Genomic DNA, 13,340 nt, shown 5'->3' on the forward strand with positions numbered 1-13,340 from the left:
ACCTAAGACCCAAGCTCAGGACTTTCAGATGGGCCAGTAGGGTCCAGCAGGAGAGAAAGTTACAGAGAAATCGGTCTGTGTTTTAGTTTGGGGGTAGGGATGTGAACGGGATGTAGGCTGCAGGAGCAGGGATTTGCAAATGCCACAGGTCCCAATGCCTGAGTCTTAGAGCTTTTAGGATCGAGGATAGGCAGTGGCTATGTGGATTCTGGGAGAGACTGGTTCACCAAAACCTTAGCCTTGGATTCTGTTCAAGATCTGCTGAGAAGAGAGATGATGACCATGAGGACATCTCTGTGGATCCCCGCCCCCAACAGCACATGGGGCCTGCCCGAGCCAGGCCACACTAGACCTGTGGTTCTTTATAAGTTCCAACCCAACCCAGACCAGTGACAGGGAAAGACTGTCATAATTTTTTTTAAGTTTTTATTTATATACTTGAGAGGTAGAGTTACAGACAGTGAGAGGGAGAGACAGAGAGAAAGGTCTTCCATCTGCTGGTTCATTCCTCACATGGCCACAACAGCTGGAGCTTCACCAATCTGAAGCCAGGAGCCAGGAGCTTCTTCTGGGTCTCCCACATGGGTACAGGGGCCCAAGGACTTGGGCCATCTTCTATTGCTTTCCCAGACCATAGCAGAGAGCTGGATTGGAAAAGGAGCAGTCATGACACGAACCTGCACCCTTATGGGCTGCCGATGCTGCAGACAGAGGCTTAGTCTACTGCACCACAGTGCCGGACCCAAAACTGTAATGCTTTTCTGTAGAAAGATAAATAAAGGCAAACATTGTTGACCTCTGGTGTTAGGGCAGTCACCTGTGATCCAGTTGAACCCCTCATGGAAGTGTGGATGGAGGCTGTGCAGGGTCGGATTCCTTAGTGTTCTGTAGACCTGCCCAAACACTGGCGCTCAACAGTCTCTTCTCAGAGCTGTGGCCATTGATCCAGCAGCTCCCAGCCCAGGCTGCACATTAAAATCACCCGAGGAGCTTTTGAAACCACACCATTGCCAGGTTTCCTCTCCAGAGAATCTGATTTAATTGGTGCAGGGTGGGGCCCAAGCACAGGTCTTATTTAAAAGCTCCCTCTGGGATTCCACTGGGCAGCTGGAGTGGAGAACAGCTTACCACAGAGGTACCAAAATAAAGGCCAAAGGATTGGGTTCTCCAGAAAGCTCCTGCATCTTTTCACAGATCTGTCAAGGACATGAGCTAGACCGACAGGACAAGGCAGACTTTCACAGGAGCCTGACCAGGGCAAGTGGCATAGAGCACCATCTCCCAGAGCCACTCCGGGTCTATCTTTTGCTAGGCCCAGGTCACCGGGCACTGAAGCAAGGGCAATGGCAATAAGGGGCTTGGGAGTAAGGGGGCGGGTCCATCTGAAAGTCAAAGGTTGGAGGTTGGTAACAGGTAGTAGTCTATACTGTTAGCCTTCTTGCTGGGAGGAAGGCCAATAAGATTATCCTCATGTTTGCCATCTCAGGGCAGGGGTGCTTCTAGAACCTTCCAAGATGTGTCACAGGCAGCTGTTCCATCTCAGAGCAAAACCTCACTCTGGATCTCCTGAATGGAGGATTGACACCTGTGGGGCGACAAACCCACAGTAGCCACCTTACCTCCCACGCCTCCAATGCGCGCTAAGCTGCTGTGTGGCTGAAGGGCATGTCTCTTCTGTGACATCCCCCATCATAGCCAGTGAGTCAAGTTCTCTGAAGAGAAGTGTGAATGTGTTCTCAGTACCTCAGGTGGGTACCATCTTATACAGAAAGGCTTTATGGGAGTGGGATCACCATAATCAATTACTGAATTCCCATGGGTTTCTGCGGGGTACAGACCAGGAGATCTTGGGCTCTCCTGGCAGATCAAGAAGTTCCTAGCAGATACAGCAAAATCAGACTCTGCAGCCGACAGACAGAGGTGTGTGGCACCTTAGCCCAGACAAGCTCCAAGGCCTCACCCCAAGGACGTCTGCTCTAAAGAACAGACTGCAATTCTTCATAGACTGTGTGGTTCTTAACAAAGAACCACAGGGAAGTTCCTCCTCTGTTTTCACCCTAGCATCTTCTCCCTACTTTCAAAAAAAAGGGGGAACATTGAAAGTCCACTAAACATCAGCTTTTTTCATATTTGCATTATTTAACCTACCTATTTCCTGAACACCTGAAGTCTACTTCAAATTTTTTTTTTTTTTTTTTTTTTGACAGGCAGAGTGGACAGTGAGAGAGAGAGAGACAGAGAGAAAGGTCTTCCTTTGCTGTTGGTTCACCCTCCAATGGCCGCCACGGCTGGTGCGCTGCGGCCGGCGCACCGCGCTGATCCGAAGGCAGGAGCCAGGTACTTATCCTGGTCTCCCATGGGGTGCAGGGCCCAAGCACTTGGGCCATCCTCCACTGCCTTCCCGGGCCACAGCAGAGAGCTGGCCTGGAAGAGGGGCAACCAGGAAAGAATCTGGCGCCCCGACCGGGACTAGAACCCGGTGTGCCGGCGCCACTAGGTGGAGAATTAGCCTATTGAGCCGCAGGGCCGGCCCTCCACTTCAATTTTGTATGCTATTTACTAATAAATAATGGTCTATATCCTCAACGTAAGCTGGATCTCCTTGTTGTCCAATTATTCAGTCAATCTTTACCAATGCTTCTTCAGACTAAACAGTGTAACTTCAATATGCATACATTTTCTAATGTTGCCCCCCCCCACACACACACACACCACGACCTGTTTTGGAGCATGTGAGGTATAGAACAGTGATTATTTTAAATCACAGTCCATTGCCTGGCTTTTCACTTGAATAAAATTCAGGTACCATTCAGTTCACAAAGATCACTTTAGTTCAGGATTTACAGCTGCGCCTCTCCTCGGACGCAATGTTCTTCCCCATCCCCCAGCTCCATTTCTCGGTTGTCGGGCCTCAAACCCACAAGGCTGCGTTTAAAAATGATGAATCAAGAAGAAAATATAATGGAAATAGCTGCCGTGTTTGGGAAAAAAAATGCACTACGAAGCTCTGAAAGCCAGGGAAACTCTATTATGCATGTCTTGTATACTACCAAAAAAGGGTAGGCAGCGACGACCGGGTCCCAGGGTCTCTGTGGGCCGTGTGGCTCAGGCCCGACTTTGATTCTTCGTTCAGATTAAATGCTGGTCGTTAGCTGGAGCAGAACAACGCTCCCGGGAAGCCCAGCCACGCGAGCAATGCCACGGAATGGGACCAAACCAGCATACAACACAGAGTTCTTCATTACACAGGGTCCATAGCTGTCTCGGCCATGCAGGACAGAAAACTCAGCTCCCCGGTGCGGTCTTTGTTCCACTTTAGAGTGGCCACTTCCAGGCTCCACTTGGCTCAGACAGAGACAGTCCCCTTGCTCCTCTCTGGCGATAAGAATAAAAAAGGAGATGTGAATGGAACCCTGGGAATCCCCAGCCAGGGAATGTGGGTCACATTCACAGGTTTAGCTCCCCAGCGGCCCATCAACTTCACAAGAGCGCCGGGGAGAAATGGGACACTCAGGCAAGTTGATGGGAGGCCCTGTAAAGATTTGGACTTCAGGCTCTGTGGATGGCAATAAATAGACTGCAGGCATTGGGAGGAGTTTTTCGTCCGGGGAGTTTTGGTCTCTCGATCCCAATTCCTTATGAAGGAAGGAAGCAGGAGCTTCCAGACTGATCACTAGGAGGCAAACACGGGGGTTCGTTTTTTAAAGCACATGATCAAAGAGGCTACGTTGTTCTCTTGGAAGCCCTCTCCAGCGTCCGGCTCTAGAGCCAACAGAGAAAAGCCGGCGACAGCCTGCGCTGACTCACTGCGTTCCTACGCCGACGGAGCAGGTAACAGCAGAGAGCGTGAGTTACAGAGCGCCAGGGCGGTGGGCGCTCCACCTTCCACGTGACCACGCGCTGCCCAGCGTGCCTGACCGTGAAGGGGAGCTGAGGGACCGACGGTGCCTACTAAAATGAGGGCATCGGGTAAGCCGGTGCCTTGGAAGAGTTCACAGTCCAGTTGAGAAGAAAGACGGAAGACCCAAGGGGAAAGCAGCTACCAGCGGGATAAAGGAGCAATGCTCTGAGAAGGAACGGAAAGGCCTCGCGGATGGAGCGGCGGCTGAGATGAGTCTGGAAGGATCCGTGGGCGCTATGAGGAGCCAGCATGTGCAAAGCCTGGGGGCGCGTGGGAATCCTAGCCTTGGGCAGGAGTCGGAAGCCTGGGTCCAGAGGGCGTTCTATACTTGGTGCTGAGCACTCTTCTGGGCACGTGGAGACTTTGATGGAAGTCCCATGCTCGCATGTTTTAGGTCTTATATTTTATTTATTTATTTATTTATTTATTTATTTATTTTTAAAGACTATTTGAAAGGCAGAATTACAGAGAGGCAAAGGCAGAGAGAGAGAGAGAGAGAAAGAGAGAGATCTTTCATCCGCTGGTTTACTCCTCAGATGGCTGCAACAGCCGGAGCTGTGCCTATCCAAAGCCAGGAGCCAGGAGCTTCTTCCAGGTCTCCCACGCAGGTGCAAGGGCCCAAGGACTTGGGCCATCTTCCACTGCTTTCCCAGGCCATAGCAGAGAGCTAGATCAGAAGTGGAGCAGCCGGGACCTGAAGCTGGCACCCATAAGGGACACCAGCACTGCAGGTGGTGACTTTACCCGCTACGCCATGGTGCTGGCATTGGGTCTTATATTTTAGAAAGATAAGCTTAGAGCGGGCATTTGGCATAGAGGTTATGATGCTACAGGGTCCAAGTCCTAGGTGTACTCCCCATTCCAGCTTCCTGCTAATGCTTACTCTAGAAGGCCATGGTAATGATTCAAGTATCTGGGCTCCTGCCACCCACATGGGAGACCTGGATGGAGTTCCTGGCTCCTGGCTTCAGCCTGGGCCAGCCCTTGCTGCTGCAGGTGTTTGGGGAATGAACCTGCAGATGAGAGCTCCATTTTCTCTTTCCTAGTCTCTCTCTCTCTCTCTCTCTCTCTCTCTCTCTCTCTTTCTATTTCTATTTCTCTCTGTGTGTGCATGTGTGTGTCTCTGTGCTTCTCAAACAAATAAATAATTAAATTTTCTAAAAATATTAAAGATATTCCCAGGGCAATGTGTGCTGGAAGATGAGCAGGCAAAGTGATGAGTAACACACTCATCACCTTGACAGTTACAGACACTCTCACAATACAGTGAGGGTGACGAGGAGCGGAAGGTAGGACAGAGGTGAATGGGAAGACAACAGACTGGGGATAAGGAGGCTGTGCCTTCCCCTTTGCAGCTGCACAGTAGACGAATGGGGGTCAGAACCCAAAGCTCTGGCAGGTCTTAGCTGGGGGTGGGATTGTAATGGTTATCTGGATTGAGGCTGTTGCTGGAGCCAGGACGGGGTTAGGGCTATCGATGGAGCACATGCAGCTTAAGACAGGGGACCAAATGCTTGGAGGCCTCAAGATTGACCTGACACGGGAGGGTTCTGGGAAAAGGGAGAAAAGCAAAAGAGAGTCACGTTGTGAAATTCCGAGAAAGACGAGTTTCAATGCAAGGGGCTGCTCACCAGCGTCAGATATCTTGGGAGAACTGAATACTGTCAGCCCAGAAATGTCCTTTGGGATTCAGGAGGTGGCTGGCATACAGAACACCATGGTAATTGGAGTAAGAATGCTTGCAAAGAAACAGTTACAGGCAAGGAAAGAAGCCAGGAATTCTTTGGACTAAAGAGGAATGAGAAGTGAAGAAGTGGAGACAGCAAGAAAGATACCTGTGACAGCCGTGTCAACTCTGACTCTTGTGTCCACATCACGCACTTCAATCATCCAGCAGGCATCTGAGCACCTTTGACGTCACAGACGTTCAGACAGACAATCTGTTCAGTCCTCGGAGGTACAAAGACAAACAAGACAAAGTCCACGTGCCCAAAGAGTTGTTCTGTCTATGACCCCGTCTGGACATCTGGACAGAGACCTTAAAATATAAGTGCATGGTTAGCCTATAACAGTTAAGACACCCATGTCACACATTGGAATACATGGATTCAATTCCCAGCTCCAACCCCTGACTCCAGCTTCCTGCCAATGCAGGCCCTGAGAGGCAGCAGTGATGGCTCAGTAATTCTGCTGCCTTTGTGGGAGTCCTGGATTGCATCCCCAGCTCCTGGCCCTGGCCCCAGCCCAGCCCAGCCCAGGCCTTGCCATTGTGGGCCCTTTGGAAGTCAACCCACGGATGGGCACTTGCTCGTGCTCTCTGTCTCTTGCTCTCCTTCTCAAATAAATTTTTAAAAGTTTACAAATACAAACTGGCCAACTCTGGCAAGAGTAGTGTTTAGCTCAAATTGCAGTCAGAAGACAAAGACATAAACCTTGATCTAACCAAGCTGACCATCAGTGACGGTGCACAGGTCACTATAACAGAGCAGAAGGGATAACGTTCTAGTACAGGAGTGTTGTACTTCAGACACCCAGGAAAAAAACGAGTCACATTTTTACCCAGGGGTTGAGAAAAGTCTCCATGAGAAAGTAGCATTTACATTTTGTTTGTTATTTATTTTAATTTTTAGTTGAAAGGAAGAGAGACAGAAAGACAAAGTTCTTTCATCTGCTTTAGTCTCCAAATGCCCACAACAGCCAAAGCTGGGCCAGGCAGAAGCCAGGAGACCAGATCTCAATCAGGGTGTCTTAACTTATATGGTGGCAGGGACCCAATTACTTGAGTCATCACCTGCTGTCACCCAGGGTAGGCATTAACAGGAAGCTGGATCGGAAGTGAAGTCACCAGACTCAAACCAGGAGGAAGGGGTCCCAAGCGATGACTTAACCACTGTGCCAAACAGCTGCCTGAGAAGGTGGCATTTGAATCAGAACTTGAGCAAGGGCTATCAGTGCTAATGGGATGACAAAGATGCTCATTCCAGATGAGGATGCAGTATTTTAAGAAGAAGGCATGGTTGGTTTTGTGGGTTATTTTGTTGTTGTTTTAAGATTTTAGTTATTTAATTGAGAGAGAGTGTGTATGTGTGTGTGTTCCCATCCACCAGTTCACTCCCCAAATGCCAAATGCCTGGCTGAGCTGGGGCCAAGGCCAGGAGCTGGGGAGAATTCAGTTCTGCTCTCCCACGTGAATGGCCAAGAGTCCAGCTACCTGAGCAGCACCACTACCTCCCAGAGGCTGTACAGGCTGGAAGCCAGAGCCAGGACTCAAAACCTGGCACTCCAAGGTGGAGCACAGACCTCCCAACCAGGGTGAGGGCCTGTTCCACAAACAGCAGTTTCAAGGAGAGCCTTCTGGAGACACTGCTAACAGACGGGTGAGCAGAGAGCACATGCCTGGAGCAGTCAGCCGACAGGGCCTGCTGGCTCTGAGCGGCGGGCATGGTACTAACATCTTGTCTCCCCGGGTTACAGCCCCTGGATCAGCAGCCAGGGCAGCAGCGTGAGCAGCCTACCCTTTGTCTCTGAGTGTACACACGGGTGAGTGTTCCCTGCAGACCCTGCTGTAGCCTGCGCCGCTCCTCCAGGCAGCGACATCGCATCAGTGTGAAGGAAAATCAGACAAACACGCGGGCCCGGGTTGGTTGGAGAAGTCGGAGTAAACCTGCAATGCACTCCCGTCCTAGACCCTGCTTGCGGTTCCATCAGAAGCTCACATGCTCTGTCTCTTAACCGGCCCTTGTGCCTTGACTTAAGGGCTTTGTAAAAGCTGTATTGTATTAGAAATACTGCATAAAGATATGCTCTCCATCCAAAATACAGAAGGTGAGACTAAAACACAGCTATGGTTTTAAACCTCACATTGCAGCATTTAATTAAGGCAAAGGAGCTTGGTTTAAACAAATAAACCATTAGACTTGAACACCAAAGTATAAACAAGACCATAGTATGAAAGCGCAATCTTCGCGCCTCCTGTTCCCAGGCGTTATCCTGGTCTGCATTTCTAGCCCTGTTCTCTCTGTATGAGGAGAGGCGCCGTGAGCTGTGGTTTTGGCCTGTTTGAGCAGCCACTCTTTTGGCAAACAACAGGACAGAACACACAGCAGTCAAATCGGCCTCAAACTTGGCCCAAAACATCGGATTGGCCTGGACATGATGGAGTATTTTCAGGCACATATAAACTTGGCTTTTATTCTTCGGGGTGGTGAATCTGGCACCTCTCAGGATTGGTAAATAAGCTTTTTTTTTTTTTTCAAAGCCCAAACAAACTATAAGGAAATCCTGCATTCTTAAACAAAAGGCATAAAAGCTAAGTCAAGGCCTGCGCTACCATTGTCTCCTCTGCCAGGATGTGAGCTGTTGCCTTGGGAAGAAAGATAACATGAAAAGGGCCCTCCCAGCAGGGCCAGAAGACAGGGCCCACGGAAACAGGACAGAAAGAAGTGCTCAGCTCCCTGTGCTTTCAGCTGGGCCAGCGGCAAAAAAAAAAAAAAAAAAAAAACAAAAAAAAAAAAAACACAAAAACAGACGCAGGGGGAGGAGAAGGCGAGAGAACACTAGGACTAAGTTAACATTTTCAGGAAAAACATGAGGATGAGGGCGGGGGTTGGGGGGCAGGCAGAATGATTTAAGGCCAGCCAAAGGGAACCAAGGGGAAGAGGGTGTGTTTTTATAAACATGTTTTGTGCAGTGGGAGATGTGTGGAAAAAGAGAAAGTAGGCCCATTGAGGAACCAGGAGGGAGTTGATAGTGCAAGGATTCCAAATTAGCTCAGCTCTTAAATGGCTTTTTAAAAATTATCTTAAACCAGAAGAATACAGATAAGAGGTAAGGACAATTGGGAAATGATAAAGGCGCTGGCAACAAGCTACTGATAAGGATAGGTCCAGGGAGTATTTAGAGAAATTAAAGATATGCAAATGAGAGGCCCAAATACCAGCATCCCAGAGTATTTAGTGGAATTAGACAAAGAATTTGCAACATCACACTGGCATTTTTTTTAATCAGCACCCAAAATATAGGGGGTCCAAAGAACAGGACTCCCAACACTGTATCAATCTCATGCTAATATTATGCACGATAAATGCATTTATTTTTCCTCTATTGGTACTTTGGTCTGGTATTTACTTCTTCCTTTAGTAATGTGAGAGAATTGACTAAAGCAAAAGATGTTTAAAATTCTTTTTGGCACAAAATAGAAACAAAATCACATTTACCAATAGAAAAAAAAAAAAAAGGAAATAGTGAGTGTTCAGAAGAATGGTTGAAGATCAAATAACAAGTCAGCAGCATGTTGTGACCTATTTTCTAGAATTCAGATTTCTCCACACACAAAATGAACGAGTGAACACAGAGACTGACCTGAGCCTCGAGTGCTAACGCAGGCTTCCAGATGGGGCTGCTCACATTTTGGCTGGAGCCACTCTGCTCGTTTCAGGAGCAAACCTCGCCCACCTGTGTAACATGGCTGCTAGAGCAGCTGTTTGTTTCCAGCCATTTTCCTGCTCTGAGGCTACAATGCTGACCATCAACTCCTTCTTTCAACCTCTACCCCAAACAACTGCAGAAGGACTCCCCCATCCTTTGTGAATTGCAAAATAGATCTGTGCCTGCTCCGTTTACACTGCCAGAGCTGCGAAGTCAAGGTGTATGCCCAAGAAAGGGGAGTGAAATGTTTTACTGGCTTCTGCACATGGACCAGGTAGATCGACCGTTTGCCTGAATGCAGGATTGTAGGATTTTAGAGACAGAGGAAGTAAAAGTGGTGCATGAATGTCCCTGCACACCTTCTAAGTGTCGCTTGCTGGATCACCCAGTCCCGGTGCAAACCTACACTCTCTCCTGGACTGGTCTCTGATGTTCCCTTGGGCTTCTGCCCCTGCAAACTGGGCAGTGCATGCAAGGTCTGCCTGCTGACATCTGTCGCTCATCCCCGGTCACCCGACCAGGGTCAGTATTTCTGTTCTGCCTGCTCTGTTGTGCTCATGGATCAATGGCAGTCAGTAGAGAACAAACCGTGCCAAAGCGGAACGTCTGCTTCTTGGCTGACTCAGCTTGGGACAGCAAGGCAGGGGGGCACCTGGCGTGGGGTGAAGTCCTTGGTTGTCCCTTACGAAATACTAACTGAAAATGGACTGGCGTTGGCCTGGTTCTGAGAAGGTCACCCAGGTGGGATTGGAGAGGCAGAGGCACTGTGTCAACAGAGGGGAGCGATAAGCAGCGCATCATTTCTCAGAGCTAATGTGTCCGATCGTGTACCGCCAGGATCAGGTTTATATCTCTCTGCAGATCGGTGTGTTTTTATGACAACCATCTCCATAGCAACCAGGTGTCCAGACACTAAATGGATCTCAAGGCTATTAAATCTCAGCCTGGAGAGCGAAGCCCACTCTGCCTGTGTTTTCTTGGGAGCCATTGCACACAGAGGCTGGTTCGTGGGTTGGGGTACTTGGGACTTCTTCCCAGGACCCAGCAGGGTGCAGAGGATAGCCATGGTGGGAGAGGAGACTTTCTTGACCTCTTTTACCAGTGACCCAGAGGAAAGGATAAACAGCAGGTAGATGAAACAAAATGGGAAGATATTGCAAATGTCAGTGAGAGCGGAGAAATTCTGTGGACGGCTGTGGAAGAAATAACCAAGCGAGATTTGTCCTAGAAAGCTCTAGTTGGTACAGCTGAGGGCTGATATGCCAATGCAAGAAGGTTTAAGTGATTTGCAAAGCAGAATCTTTTGAGGAGAGTGGGGAGAGAAGGATGATAATTTGGTTTGAATCAAGGATGCTGTGCAATTAAGAGCAGGGGCGGCACAGGTCTGGCTGGGCTGGAGCTCAGGTCCTGGTCAGGGAGCTGAGGTGCCTCCTGGGTTGCTCAGGTGAGCCCAGAGAACACGCTCAGGGCAGGTGGGAGTGGTGAAGGCAGCTTGCGATGGCTGGGATGCGGTCAACGTGGGTTCTCCCCAAGGCAACGCTTGCCCACACCGAGTCCTCGCCCTCAACAGACACGCTGTGGCTTTCTTTGCTGGTGCTCTCCCGCCTTGATGGTGAGAGGCAAAGGCTTCTTTGGTTCTGAAGCAGTGCCAACTGCCCATAGAGGGGCCCCATAACCACGGGCCAAGCAGAACTGGGAAGGAAACCACGGCCATGCCAACAGGGACAATGTGACAAAATGGAACAAAAGGACTTGCGATTGGAACCCCAGGAAGAAGTTTCCCAAGCGACACCTAAAAAGGCTGCAAATGGCCTTTTGGAGGGAACTTCCAAGCCTGTCATAATCTAAATGAGGACTGGATGAGGCAGGGTGGACGGCTGGGAGGGGCATGTGGGTATGAGGGAGGAAGAGGAGGCAACCCAATGCTCCCTTCTCCCTGTGATTGTCCCACCAACCCAGTGCTTCTGCAGTGTGGCCTGTCTGTTGCACCAGGACCCTTGGGTCCCTCAAAGCGACGTGTGTCCTGTGCAAAGCTGCCTTCTCCCAGTGGAAAGCCAAGGGTTAACCCTGTAACTGTCAGCATGGCTGACAACCAAAGAAAAGGAAACCGCATTCTCTATGAATGAAGGAGGACACAGGAGGAAGGTAGTTTTTCCCTTTTCTTTTTTTAAAAGCATGAGTAAGATCCTCAATATGTTTCAGATTATTTAGCAAATTCTTTGAAAAGGGCCTTGGGTCACTACCCAACAGATCAGGGATGTAGAAACCACATTCTTCCGACTTCCCTTCCCATCCTGACCCCGGAGATAGATGGCAGATTGGGCGTCGCGGGGGTCTTTGTTTAGTTAACCATTAACAATTCATAAAAGTTCAGATCCCTGCGTGATAAGTCCAGTCCTCGGAATGTTATTAGAAAATCCTATTTCTAGTCTGTTATGAAACAGAGGTTTGATGTGCTGCCAGGTCTGTGGGGAACTCTGGAAACAACACTTGCAGCTCCGAGGAGCCGGGCCCGGTGGGTGGGTGGGTGTTACATAAAGCTCTCCTAGCCATTCGGGCTGCTCACACAATGGGAGGCTGCAGCGGACAAAACTCAGAAAGAGTTCATGCAAAACGCGAGCCAACCCGTTCTCCCCACTTGTTCTCAGGCCAGCAACAAATTTGTGGGAGCGGTTTGGAGACCCCCGGGGCCCAGAGCTCAGGTTGACAGCAGATTCAACCCAATAATGCTTGGGCCGCTCAGAGGTGAACGGCACCTTCACAAAGACCTCATGGAAGGCAAAACAGCTCTCCGCACCTCTGAACCAATCGCCAATTGAAATTCACACACACGCACACACACACACACACACACACACATCTTTCTTCTTTACGCTGCTCTGGGTTTCTCTGGGTACTGCAGGAGTAAAAGGGAGGGCGGTCACACCACGAGATCCCTGCCAAGTGAAACGCATCTAACGGCGCGGCGGTGTATCTGAAGCAAATGGATAAGAATCTCATTTCTAAACTCTTGGATCCAAAATTATGTAGATTAGGATGGAATTCTTTTCTGATGCTGCTTGCCAACGCTTGTGGGTTTTCTGAAAAGCATGTGTCCAGTCCATTAGGTCTGGGAGGGTGAGAGTGAGGGTGGAAGGGGACACTGGAAGGAGGAATCACACAAAACCCACTATGGAGCTGCAGATCAAGGCTGGCGGCCCAGGATGCTCCCCTTACACGTGAGAGCCCTGAGGGTGTTAGGAGAAGGCCCAGAGGATGAATCTGACTCACAGGTCTGCGGTGGGATGGCCTGGGGGGAGAGAAGGGCAGCTGGAGAGAGAAGAGTCTTAGTGGGCAGCCCCTAAACCTGCCCAGGGACCTAAGGCTGCTCTCTCCACCATGCCTCTGGCCCTGGGCACAGTTTCTGCTTCCTTGATGACCTGTAAAAGGGGGAAGGAAAAGAATGGCTTCAGAAACTCCCAGAATCCTATCTGTCTGTATGAAGGCAATCATCCAGCTGGCAGGTAATCCTACTTTATTTTTATTTTTTTTTAAAGATTTTATTTCTTTACTTGGGAGATGGAGTTACAGAGAGTGAGAGGGAGAGACAGAGAGAAAGATATTCCATCTGCTGGTTCACTCCCTAGGTGGTGGCAACAGCCTGAGCTGTGCCGAACCAAAGCCAGGAGCCAGGAGCTTCCTCCAGGTCCTCCACATGGGTGCAGGAGCCCAAGGACTTAGGACATCTTCCACTGCTTTCCCAGGCCATAGCAGAGAGCTGGATCAGAGGAGGAACAGCCAGGACTAGAACCAGGGCCTATATGGGATGCTGGTGCTGCAGGTGGAGAATTAACCTACTGTGCCACAGTGCCGGCCCCAGATAACCCTACTTTATGTAAATCAGATTCCCCCAAATCTAGGGGGTTTGCATCTTCCACACCCCTGGCCTTGGTTGAAGAGGCTGCAAAGAGTAAGAAAAATGAACAGTCACCTGCTTGCCTTAAACCAACGCCAAGACATCCTAGTTGACTCC

This window comes from Oryctolagus cuniculus, chromosome 13 (genome assembly GCF_964237555.1).
Source record: "Oryctolagus cuniculus chromosome 13, mOryCun1.1, whole genome shotgun sequence".
Classification (NCBI taxonomy): Eukaryota; Metazoa; Chordata; class Mammalia; order Lagomorpha; family Leporidae; genus Oryctolagus; species Oryctolagus cuniculus.